General features: G+C 40.1%; 2 pseudogenes across 1 annotated transcript in view; both read left to right on the forward strand.

Moving 5' to 3' along the window:
* Positions 1 to 4,413, forward strand: part of LOC149320644 (uncharacterized) — a 42,815-nt pseudogene extending 38,402 nt beyond the window's left edge. Inside the window, exon 11 of the transcript XR_016278100.1 lies at positions 385 to 4,413. The product of XR_016278100.1 is annotated as an uncharacterized LOC149320644 (transcript). The remainder of the gene's footprint in view (positions 1 to 384) is intronic.
* A 1,928-nt stretch (positions 4,414 to 6,341) lies between these two features.
* Positions 6,342 to 12,200, forward strand: LOC149320645 (uncharacterized; annotated as a pseudogene).
* The last annotated feature ends 801 nt before the right edge of the window (positions 12,201 to 13,001 follow it).

Consider the following 13,001-nt stretch of genomic DNA (forward strand, 5'->3'; position numbering starts at 1 on the left):
TGTAACAGCTAGATATTGAACCCTTGTTTTGAGGGACTAAAAACACACACACAAAAAACCCCCTCTTGCTGCACAATACTCATTCTACATTAATGCCATCCAACACAATCTGCTCTGTCTGTGAGATGGTCCCTCTTCTCCTGGAACATCTTAATTGAGATCAGAAATAACCCAGACATTCCCTACCCAGAGGGTTAGAATGGGAAAGGAACATCAGAAGAGTGAAACCAAGAGACTTGTGTTTAAGAGGATGGGCAGTGGACTGAACTGAGATTACCAGTAGATATGATACCAGAGTTTTTAGACTTGTCTGCTCTAAGTGGTATTCACAGTTGCCTTCCATTTCTTTCTTGAGGTCTTAGCAGTACTTTCTCTTTCTTCCAGGCAATGATGGCCGACTGAATGAGCATGAAGAAGAAACATGCCAAGCATTGTTGCAAAGAGACCAGTGCAACCAGTTAAATGAGAAGGAAAGAAAAACTGATATTAAAAAGAATTGGAGGATCACTCATCCTTATCAGAAAGGCAATATTTCTGGAACTGGAAGGGGCTTCATTTGGAAAAAACATCTCATTGGTCATCAAAAAACTCACGTAGGTGAGAAACCATTTAAATGTTTGGATTGTCTGAAAAGTTTCAGTCAGAAGACACATCTCACTCATCATATAGCAACTCACACAAGAGAGAAGCCATTTAAATGCCATGAGTGTGGAGAACATTTCGTTCGAAAAACACACCTCATCCGTCATCAAGCAGCACACACAGGAGAGAAGCCATTTAAATGTCTGGAGTGTGGGAAAGCTTTTACTCAGAAGATAAACCTCACTCATCATCAAGCAACACACACAGGAGAGAAACCATTTAAATGTCTGGAGTGTGGGAAAGCTTTTACTCAGAAGATAAACCTCACTCATCATCAAGCAACACACACAGGAGAGAAACCATTTAAATGTCTGGAGTGTGGGAAAGCTTTTACTCAGAAGATAAACCTCACTCATCATCAAGCAACACACACAGGAGAAAAGCCATTTAAATGTCTGGAGTGTGGGAAAGCTTTTATTCGGAAGACAGATCTCACTTATCATCTAGCAACTCACACAGGAGAGAAGCCCTTTAAATGTCTGGAGTGTGGGAAAGGTTTTATTCAGAAGTCAGACCTCGCTCGACATCAAGCAACTCACACAGGAGAGAAACCATTTAAATGCCTGAAGTGTGGAAAAGGTTTTATTCGGAAGACAGATCTCACTTATCATCTAGCAACTCACACAGGAGAGAAGCGATTTAAATGTCTGGAATGTGGGAAAGGTTTTACTCAGAAGATAAACTTCACTCATCATCAAACAATGCACACAGGAGAGAAGCCATTTAAATGTCTGGAGTGTGGGAAAGGTTTTACTCTGAAGATAAACCTCACTCATCATCAAGCAACACACACAGGAGAGAAACCTTTTAAATGTCTGGAGTGCGGAAAAGCTTTTAATCGGAAGACAACCCTCACTCGACATCAAGCAACGCACACAAAGGAAAAACCCTTTAAATGCTTGGAGTGTGGGAAAGGTTTTATTCAGAAGACATACCTCACTCATCATCAAGCAACGCACACAGGAGACAAACCGTTTAAATGCCTGGAATGTGGGAAAGCGTTTCTTTGGAAGACTAATCTGACCTGTCATCAAAGAATTCACACAGAAGAGAAGCCATTTAAATATCTGGAATGTGGGAAAGCTTTTACTCAGAAGATAAACCTCACTCATCATCAAGCAACACACACAGGAGAAAAGCCATTTAAATGTCTGGAGTGTGGGAAAGCTTTTATTCGGAAGACAGATCTCACTTATCATCTAGCAACTCACACAGGAGAGAAGCCCTTTAAATGTCTGGAGTGTGGGAAAGGTTTTATTCAGAAGTCAGACCTCGCTCGACATCAAGCAACTCACACAGGAGAGAAACCATTTAAATGCCTGAAGTGTGGAAAAGGTTTTATTCGGAAGACACAGCTCACCTATCATCTAGCAACTCACACAGAAGAGAAACCATTTAAATGCATGACGTGTGGAAAAGGTTTTATTCTGAAGACACAGCTCACTTATCATCTAGCAACTCACACAGAAGAGAAACCATTTAAATGCCTGACGTGTGGAAAAGGTTTTATTCGGAAGACACAGCTCACTTATCATCTAGCAACTCACACAGGAGAGAAGCCGTTTAAATGCCTGAAGTGTGAAAAAGGTTTTATTCGGAAGACAAGCCTCACTCGACATCAAGCAACTCACACAGGGGAAAAACCATTTAACTACCTGGAGTGTGGGAAACAATTCACCCAGAAGATGCACCTCACCTGTCAGGAAGCAACTCATACAGGAGAGATGCCTGGGATGGAGAAACAGGGGGAAATCACATCAGGCGTTCAATAATCTTCAGGCTAAATTTTTTAGCTCTCTTTCAAATTCCCAGACATATTCCTAATAGAGTTTTAGTTTTTGAAACAGGGGAATGCCCTCTAATGGCAAGGGCTTGCATTGCAAACTAAAATGTTGGCGCACGGTTAATATTTTGAAATTGGGTACAAGTTTATATTTCTATCTGTGAATGATGACTACATAAAAAGTTGGTCAAAGCTTGTTGCCCTAATTCTATTTCAAGTGATCTGTCAACATCCCTCTTTTACTTCAGGATTATGACACTGCTTTTGAACAAGTAAAGCAGTGACTGTGGGATATTGCTTTTGTGCCCATTGAGCCCATTTAAATTTATCCTTTTCATCAAGCACATTGATTAAACAATATGTTAGGCCTTTTTATTATTGTAGACTTTACCAAGGCCAGATTTAATGCCTTTCCTTCTGAAATGTTGGGAGTTAGGTTTGCTGCTGTTCCTCATACTGCAAGATTATATTCCTGCAGTCATCAGAAGTAGAATCATGAAGCACATTCTTTTGTTTTATGGTTTCTACAAGGAGGTTTGATGATACATGATTAATCCATTAATGGCAAATCTACCAGTAAAATTATCAACATTTTATGTCAGAGTCATTTCCCAGTAGATAAGATCCCCACATCCTGTAGTTTGGGTTATGTTCCTCCCACTCACTCCAATAGGCAGACAGGAAAAAAAGGCCTTCTGGTGACCCCATGTGGATGGAGCTAACCCTAGAAGGCCAGTCTTGTCTTGCCTATCACTCTAGTAGGATGTGTTTGCTGTTGCTCTGCATCATCTTCGCTCCAGTCCGTTTCCTTTTCTCTTTTTTCTTGATGCCTTGGAAGCGTGAATAAAGATTTTAATATGGCAAGGGCTCCCAGGATTGGAGAAAGGTCTCGGCTTTGTCGATGACTCTCTCCTCAAAACCTGCCCCCCCCCTTTAGGGCCAGGGTTCATGAGGGTCATTGGCCAGAAGATATGGAAACTTCCCTTCTCAACACTTTTGTTCCTCTATGCCCCATTTTGTCTCTTTTCAGCCTTATTCCAAGGGCAAGAAGGCATCAGCCTCCACGTCTAGCAGGGGGATCAGGCCCTCCATTACTACCTGCCATGAATCATTGGGGGTCACCACCACAGACTAAGTCACCTATACCAGAGAGTGCAGGTACATGAGCACCTCGAGCCATCATAGGTTCTATAGCAGAGACCATCAGAGTGGCCACATGGAAGCCACCATACACATTTGTTAGGCATCACTAGCATGTCAGTTTGGTTCGGCTGAGGCTGCTGTTGGCAGCAGGATCTTGCGGGAGGTGCTCAAACATATGTCACTGAGAGGCCAGCACCACCCACTCTGTTTAGGTTAGGTATGGTAAATCCCAAAGAGCAGGATGTGGGGATCTTATCTACTGGGAAAAGGGACATTGGCTCTTACTTGTGATATGTCCATTTCCAGTAGACAAGAGCCCCACATCCTGGTCCACTCTCAGAGGTGCTGGCGTAGGAATGGTTTATAGCCCACATAGTTCTACTCTATGGAAGCAATTTACATTGCTCACTGGCTGTCTCTGGCTCTGTCTAGCTCCTTATAGTCTGATATGCAAGTTAATTGTGTGTTTTTTTCTGGAGCATTCGGCTGTTGTTGCGACTGGCCTTTCAGGGTTAGCTCTACCCATGTAGGGTCACCAAAAGATCTTTTTTCTGCCTGCCTATTGGAGTGAGTGGGAGGAACATAACCCAAACTACAGGATGTGGGACTCTTATCTACTGGAAATGGACATCTCACAGGTGAGAGCCAATGTCCCTTATTAGAAGATAACATCCCCGGTGTGACATTGATGGTTGCCAGGTTTTTGTCTGAGGTGGTCAGGATCAGAGACCTCTGTACTAGGAATAAATGTATGAAATAGGCTTTGTACGAATTGACTAATTGTTCCTTGTGCTTTTAATTTATATGTTGTAAATTTGATTTTGTTGGGTCTCGGGACTATAACAAAGTACAGTGGAACCTCGCCATAGGCAGGCGCGCCATAGGCGGCCTTGAGCATACGTGCTCAAGCCTCGGCGCGCGCGCGGGGCAGAAGGGGCGGCGCGTCCCATTCAGTTGAATGGGCGCATGTGTCTGTTGCACTGCGCGTGCGCCCATTGCACCCCCGCACCTCCGTGCACGAGCACCATTGTTTACAATGGGGCTCGAGCATAGACGGAAATCGCCATACGCGGTGGGATCTGGAACGGTTCCCCCGCGTATGGCGAGGTTCCACTGTATTAAAAAACATTCATATCCAGAAAAATAACATTCATATGCTTAGAGTATGAAAAGTATTTCACTTATTCTGCATAGGTTATTACACCCACAAAAAGTCTTTCAAAGCAAAAAAAACAAGAAAGCACATAGAAGGGAAACAATTCAAATACTTGAAGGGTGGGAATCCATGAAATAAATAACATAGTATTAAAACATCCAGACAGGGAGAAGAATGTATGAATGCTTGTAATAGGAAATGAGCTTCAGTGAGGGATGAATCCATAGGTCACAGTAAAACATGGAGAGAGAGGGAAGAGAGAGAGAAATCACACAGGGGAAAAGCTACGTAAATGTTTCCACAAATACAGATGCAAGTTTTTCCTAATTTGGTGTCACCTGCAAATTTGATAAATATGCCCCTAATTCTGTCATCCAAGTCATGGATAAAGATGTTGAATAGTGAAACCAAAAATAAGGTAATTTGGGATACAAGTAAAGCATTCGTGCACGGATTACTAATAAGGTGAGGAGCGTACGTGAAGAAAACTAAAAATGAAGTACAGAAGAAAATAAAAGAAGATTTAAAACAGAAAGAAAAAGAGTTAATAAACACACTGACCTCCAGGAAGATTAAATCCCAAATTAAAGCCCTTCAGAAAGAATTAAAAGCAGAATTAATTAGAGAAGTGGTAAAAAACCTCAAAATAAGTAAGCAAAGAGTTTTTGAACACGTTAATAAAAATGGGAAGTGGCTGGCACAAAAACTTAAACAAAATAGGAAAAGAAACTTAATAGAAAAGCTAAACACAGAAGAAAAAAGCAAGATAATGAGAGATAATATTGACAAACTTAGAAAGAAATACCGGAAGAACAAGTTAACAGGCTAAATACTGAGTTCACAGAAGGAGAAATTAGGAAAGCTATTAGAAATCTTAAAATGAAAAAATCACCTGGACCAGATGGCTTCACAGCTATCTACTGCATTGGTAACACCTCTTACAACACCTTAAATATGATCCTCGGGGAAGGAATCCCTGACTCATGGACTATGAATGACATAACTCTAATTCTGAAAGATGATAAAGATAACATGAATGTTGAAAACTATAGGCCCATTGCCTTGCTTAATATTGACTATAAAATATTTACGTCCATCTTAGCAGATCAGTTAAAACCTGTTTTAATGTCACAAATCGATAATGATCAAACAGGCTTCTTACCATCTTGCCATTTAAAGCAAAATATAAGAACGATGCTGAACTTCAAATCCCTGACAATCCCCTCCAAATGCGTAGAGGTGTATGTGTAAGTGTGCATGTTAAAACTCTTGTAGCTAGGCGGCGCGGCGGCGCGGAGGAGAGAGAGGAGGACGCCGGAGGCCCCAACATCGCCTCCTACCCCCTCCGAACTTGCAGCCAGAGGCGGCAAGGGTGGGAGAGGAGCGGCTGGAGGCCTTAAAAACGCCTCCCCACCCCTTCTTTTTTCGGCGGCGCGGCAGTGCGGAGGAGAGAGAGGAGGACACCGGAGGCCTCAACATCACCTCCTACCCCCTCCCAACTTGCAGCCAGAGGCGGCGAGGGTGGGAGAGGAGCGCCTGGAGGCCTTAAAAACGCCTCCCCACCCCTTCTTTTTTCGGCGGTGCAGAGGAGAGAGAGGAGGACACCGGAGGCCCCAACATCGCCTCCTACCCCCTCCCAACTTGCAGCCAGAGGCGGCGAGGGCGGGAGAGGAGTGGCTGGAGGCCTTAAAAACGCCTCTAATCTCTTACTTTCTCCCCGTCCATCTGGCGCAGTCCAAGAAGGGTACTGGGCGTTTGGAATAGGGGGCCGCCCGGCTCTACATTCCTCTATTGTGGCAAACCGGACTAACAGCTTCGGAGTCTCTACTCCAGAAAAGGGGGGTGGTTTGTGGGCCTGAGGGGGACCTATTGTTTCTCTTCCTTCCTAAGCCTCTCAAAGGAGGCAAGGACTGTGAGAGGAAAGAAGGTTGCAGGGCAGCTGTTGCCATTATAGACTGCTACTAGCGGTAGCCTAATAACCCTTTCTTTTTTTTAACATCGACAGCTAATTTACTTGGATTCAAAGTACCAACCAGTGGTATGGTCCAATAAGTACCGGACACAGAGTATGCTCTTTTGTATATAAAGAAGGACACACAAGTAATGTTCATGGTTGACATAGAAATTTAAACTTGTGAATATAATTCTGTTTTTGTTTTTTCTTTGCTGGATTTATAAAAAGAAGTAGAGAGAAGGGTCTGTAAAAATATAATTAAAGGTCCATGATAGAATAGTCCTGGTGCAATGGCGGCAGGTATTAGATCCAAAACACAGACACAATTGCAGGCACCAACGCAAACCGGAGTCTTCTTCAATTCTAGGAGGGGCTCATTAGAGACATCTGAAAAGCCAGATATAGCTATGACAATTCTGAAAGAATTAAGGGACTTTAAAGATACAAGAGAGGAAATAAAACTGGATGTACATAAGGAAATTGGGGAGCTATCGAAAAAGATAGATGAGATGAATAAGGATGTAACAGGGCTAAGAGCAGAAGTAGAAGTCGTAGTTAGAACTAAAGAACTGGACAGGAAAACAGAAAGGATAGAAAAAGAAAGAGAAATAGATAGACAAAATATTTTGATTCAGGAAATTAGATATAGGGACAGAAGTGTGAAAATCAGAGGACTTCCTGAAAAGGAAAAGGAAAATCTTATTTTACGGATACTTCCAGATCTAGCTATTTATTTGGACATACCGGATGAGACTTTAGATTTACAGATCGAAAAAGCATTTAGGATTAACTCATCCTTTGCGAAGGAAAAGAACCTGCCTAGAGATATTGTTTTATGTTTCACTAACTCAGTGCTTCTCAAATAGTGGGGCGGGCCCCCCAGGGGGGGCGTGAGGCTCCATAAAGGGGGGCGCGAGGGTCCGTAAAGGGGGACATTTTATAGACAAATGATACTATTTACAGTTGCACGGGGCGCGCGAAATGTTTTCTTCTTCCTGGGGGGGGGGCATGACAGAAAATAGTTGAGAAGCACTACACTAACTCAAGAATACGTGAGAAATTATGTCAGTTAAGCTATGAAGAAAGAATAGTTATAGACGATAAAGAGTTAGAGGTATTCAGAGACATACCAGCTAATATCCTGAAAAAAAGGCAGGAATATTGATTCCTAACCCAATTACTGCAAAGATTGAATATTAGGTATAGATGGGAGAGAATAGAGGGTATCTCGCTGACTTATGGTCAAAAAAGATACAGAATTAACTCAATAGAAAAAGCAAAAGACATATACAAGAAATTGATAGCTAGAAAAAAGAAAGAGGAAGAGAAGGAAGCTAAAGAAAAAAAAAAAGAAAGATAAGGAGAAAAGAAGTGTTGAATCAGTCTTCTCAGAAAACAGCCATATTCAAGAAACCAAGGGAGATAAGGAATTAGACGCGCAAGAAGTTTCATTAATTGACTTAGACCCATCGGTGCAGGACATTAGTAGGGACTCAAATTCTGAAGAACTGTACTGATTAGTTAAGATTGTCGGCCGACACAGAAAATTTCTTAATTATGACATTAAAAATTTGTTCTCTCAACGTGAGAGGATTAAACAAGGATCACAGGAGGAAAGAGATCTTCCATTATTTGGAAAAAAATAACTATGACATAATTTGTTTGCAAGAAACAAAGATTAGAAACAACGAAATAAAATTCTTGAGAAACCCCAAATTAGGATGTCTGTATTACTCATCTGATGAAAATAAGCGAAGAAGAGGGGTTGCCATTTACATAAATAGAAAATATGACTCAAAATTAATTAAGGATACTGAAGGAAGATTTGTAGCGGTAGAAGTCGCGGTGGGTAATGAAAAAATCAAAATTGTATGCATTTATGGACCACTGGAAAGAAAAGATACATTCTTTCTCAATTTAAACAGGGAACTGATTGAATGTAATACTGACAACTTAATATTAGTAGGAGACTTTAATGGGGTTTTGAAACCCAAAAGGGATAGGGAATCTAAAAAGAAAATACAAAACAATCAAGGGAAACTCCCTAGCACATTTTTTGAGTTGCTAGAGGAACATGAATTAACGGATGTGTGGACACATCTTTACAAGGGGAAAAAAGGATACACGTTCTATTCTGAGACACATAACTCACTATCCCGTTTGGATATGTTTTTTATAGCTAAAAACTGACAACAAGACTCAAAAGGATGGAAATAGCGCCTAGACTTTTATCTGATCATAGTCTGATAGAATTAACAATAGATGTTGGTTGTAGGAGAATGGGAGGAACATGGAAACTAAATGAGAACCTGATCAAAGACATTAAATTTGTTGAAAGTATGAAAGAGGAAATGAAACAATTTTTTAAGGAAAACAACACAAATGGAATGAAAAGTAAGACGGTATGGGATACCTTCAAATCAGTGATAAGAGGGATATTAATTAAAAGGGGATCAGAAATTAAGAGACAGAAAGATGAAAAAGTTAAAAAAGACACGCAGAAATTAAAAATATTAGAGGAGAAAATGAGAATGCATAAGAATAGCAATAATTTGAAAAATCAATATGTAGCACTAAAAAATAGAATACAGCAGCTAAATACGGAAGAGATCGCAGCAAAGTTAATGAGAACCAAACAACAATACTTTGAAGGAGCTAACAAATCGGGACGATGGTTAGCGTATAAATTTTAAAAAGAAACTGAAAAAAGGACGATTAATGAAATTAAGATAGGCCAAAAGATAATAACTCAACAGGAAGAGATAATAAAAGCATTTCAAGAGTATTTCACAAACATATTTAAAGAAAACAAGAATAATAAGGATGAGGAATTTGATGAAAAATTAAGTAGCTATCTTAATAAAAATAACATAATACAACTGACAAAGGAACAAATTGAGGAGTTGGAAAAACCGATACAGGAGGAGGAAATACTGAAAGGAATAAAGGCTTTGAAAGAAGGGAAAGCACCTGGGCCAGACGGCTTCACGGCAGCCTTTTATAAAACATTTGCAAGAGAGATTACCAGGGAATTAGGGAAAGTATTCAATAACATAGCAGAGGATGGGGTACCCAACACATGGAACCTGGCAAATGTGACTTTGATTCCTAAGGAGGGTAAAGATAATACTGAGCTCGCTAGCTACAGACCCATTGCACTTTTAAATATAGACTCCAAAATTTACACAGGAATTCTGGCAAATAGATTGAAAAATGTATTGAAAGACACTATACATGCAGACCAAAATGGATTCTTGCCAGGGAGGCATGTAAGATCTAACATGCGTATCATTTTGAATATAATAGAGCACTATACAACACATAATGATAAGAAATTGGCATTGATGCTGGTAGACGCCGAGAAGGCGTTTGACAATTTGCGATGGAAATTTACGTTTGAAGTCTGAAAAGAATGGGGTTTGGATGTAGATGGTTATCAAATATTGCCCAATTATATGATGACCAAAAAATTCAAGTATTAATAAATGGACAAAAGACAAACTACATTAAGGTAGAGAAGGGCACAAAACAAGGTTGCCCTCTATCACCACTGCTCTTTATTATGGCTTTAGAAATTTTGAATAACTCTATTAGAGCAAATAAAACAATTACAGGAGCAAAGGTAAAGGGTGTCGAATATAAACTTCGGGCATATGCTGATGATATGTTACTAATACTAGAAGACCCAACTAAATGTGTTGATCGCGTTCTAGGGGAAATGAATGAATTTGGTCTCTTCTCAGGATTTAAGATAAACAAAAGCAAGACCATATTGATTACAAAGAACATGAGAATAGAAGAGGAAAAAAATTGACAATAATATCAGGAATTGAAGTTAAAAAAAAGGCAAAGTACCTGGGTATATGGCTATCAAATAAAAACATAGAGCTATTTGAAAATAATTATAAAGTTGTATGGAAGCAGATTTCAAGGGATATGCAGAGATGGAATAAACTGGACCTGTCGCTGTTAGGAAGAATAAGTACTATTAAAATGAATGTACTCCCCAGAATAATGTATCTCTTTTTAAATCTGCCCATAATTAATAATGATAAGATAATTTTGACATGGGAAAAGGAAATTAGCAAATTCTTGTGGAAAGGGGGAAAGGCAAGGTTAAAAGCTCAGTTACTAAGGAAACGAAAGGAAAAGGGGGGTTGCGCTCTTCCAAACATGAAACTATTTCTGGGCAGCAGTGCTATTATGGCTGCAGGATTGGGTGAGGCTAGAGAACAATAACTTGCTAAATATTGAATCATCAAACTTGAGATATGGTTGGCACGGATACCTATGGTATCGTAAAGATTTAGTTAACAAGGAATTTGCTAACCACTCAATCAGGAAACCCCTGTTGCGGATTTGGGAAATAATAAGATCTATGTTTTATTTCAAGATACCATATTGGGTATCAGCACAGGAGGCTCTATTTAGTAGATGGGAAAAATCACAATGCTGGATAAGATATAAGGTTCTAATTAAGAGAACAACAAGAGGGGAGATAGATATTAAATCCAGAGAGGAACTAGAATGTAAAGGAATCAAGGTCCAATGGTTTATGTACTTACAAATTAAATCTAAATTTAAAGAGGACCTACTAAAGGAAGGAATAGAGCCACAACCAACTGAACTGGATAAAATCCTTTGGGATACGGATAAGGGGAAAATCTCAAAATTCTATAAACTTCTAGCATCAAGAGAGCTCGAATCTGATATAATAACCTCTAATATGATAAGGTGGGCACACGATGTGGGACACCCGATAATGCTAGAAAGTTGGGAAAACTCATGGAAAAAAACAGCTAAGTTCACTGTTGCCCAAGATCTCAAAGAAAACAGTTTAAAAGTCGTAAATAGATGGTACCTGACACCATCCAGACTATCCAAGATGCCTAACAGTAGCAAAAATGACAAATGTTGGAAATGTGGTAAAGTAAAAGGAAGCTATTATCATGTGTGGTGGTCCTGTCCTAAAGTCAGGGGTTTTGGGGAAAAAATACATGACAATATACAGAAAATAACAGGAGTAAATTATAGCATGGCTCCAGAACTATACTTGCTTAATATGACCAACTTTTTAGGGAATGAGCCGGAGAAAAGATATTGGAAAATTGTTCTGTACTTTATAACGGCAGCCAGAATATTACTGGCCAAATTCTGGAAAATGAAAAGAATACCCAATACAGACGATTGGATACAGAAGGTCATAGAAATCAAAGCAATGGATAAACTGCTTTATTAAGAAATGAGGAATATAAAAATGAGTCATGAAAACCCTTTGAAGACTTTGTGCATAAAAGATGGAATAAAAGAACGGAACAGATTAGCTAGTGTATGAATGAAGTACAAGGATAAATAAGAAGACAGGGCTCATAAATAATATTTCATTGAAGTAGAATATGTTGAATTTTAGTTACATGTTAACACAGAGATTGTGAATAGACGAACACAATAATATTTCAGGATAAAGAGTTATACCACAGTATAATTTATCAGGAAACAGTATGATAAACACACTTAATGAGAATGAGCAAGGTTGTATTACAATTACCAAATGTATGTCTGTACCACTGATTGGTTTTGTATAAAGAAGATGATTTTGTTTCTTGATATGTATGTTCAGAATATCTGAATCTTGATATATTAAGTAACAATAAAAATAAAATTAAAAAAAAACTCTTGTAGCTAACCAGCTATCCCACTGCACCACCTACACCTTTGTCCTTTTTGCGAACACCTCATGTGTTCTGTGCCTTCCCTATTTCTGCTCCAGAAGTGACCTGTGCTTGCTTTAGCACAAAAAACTTCCCCTTCTGTGAAAGCATGGGCACTCTGAATTTGCCTTGCACCTCAGCCTCCTCATGCTTCACCTGTGCAGTTTCCTGTGCTGGTGCCTCAGAACATGCCAGCGCTTCAGTCTGAGTCCCTATTGTGCATGCCCTAGCCCCCTGCACCACAAACCTCTTTGGTGACTTTCTCGCCCTGTGAGTTCTCCTGGGCACAAACATCTTGGTCCTGCCCCTCTCGTCCTCACTCTCAGAGCTTGTTTGGACTTGAGAATCCACCCTGGGTGCCACCTCAAATTTTGCAGTTGGAACAGGTGTGAGTGTTTGTGTAATTTGCCCTCCTGATGTGCTGGGCTTTTCCTCAGGTGGAGATGCCTGCTGCTTTGCCCCTCCATTCCCAGCACTGGTTTTCAGCTGGCCCAACCTTAGGAACACCTCCTGGTTGGCATGGGGTCTGTCCCAACCTGAATGCCATTTGAACCTGGCATTCCTTGTCAACAGGATCTTTCCTTTGCCCAACAGAAATCGGAACTTGTTCTC

Source organism: Sceloporus occidentalis, unplaced genomic scaffold (assembly GCF_023333645.1).
Source record: "Sceloporus occidentalis isolate IW3139 unplaced genomic scaffold, rSceOcc1.0.p SCAF_1, whole genome shotgun sequence".
Classification (NCBI taxonomy): Eukaryota; Metazoa; Chordata; class Lepidosauria; order Squamata; family Phrynosomatidae; genus Sceloporus; species Sceloporus occidentalis.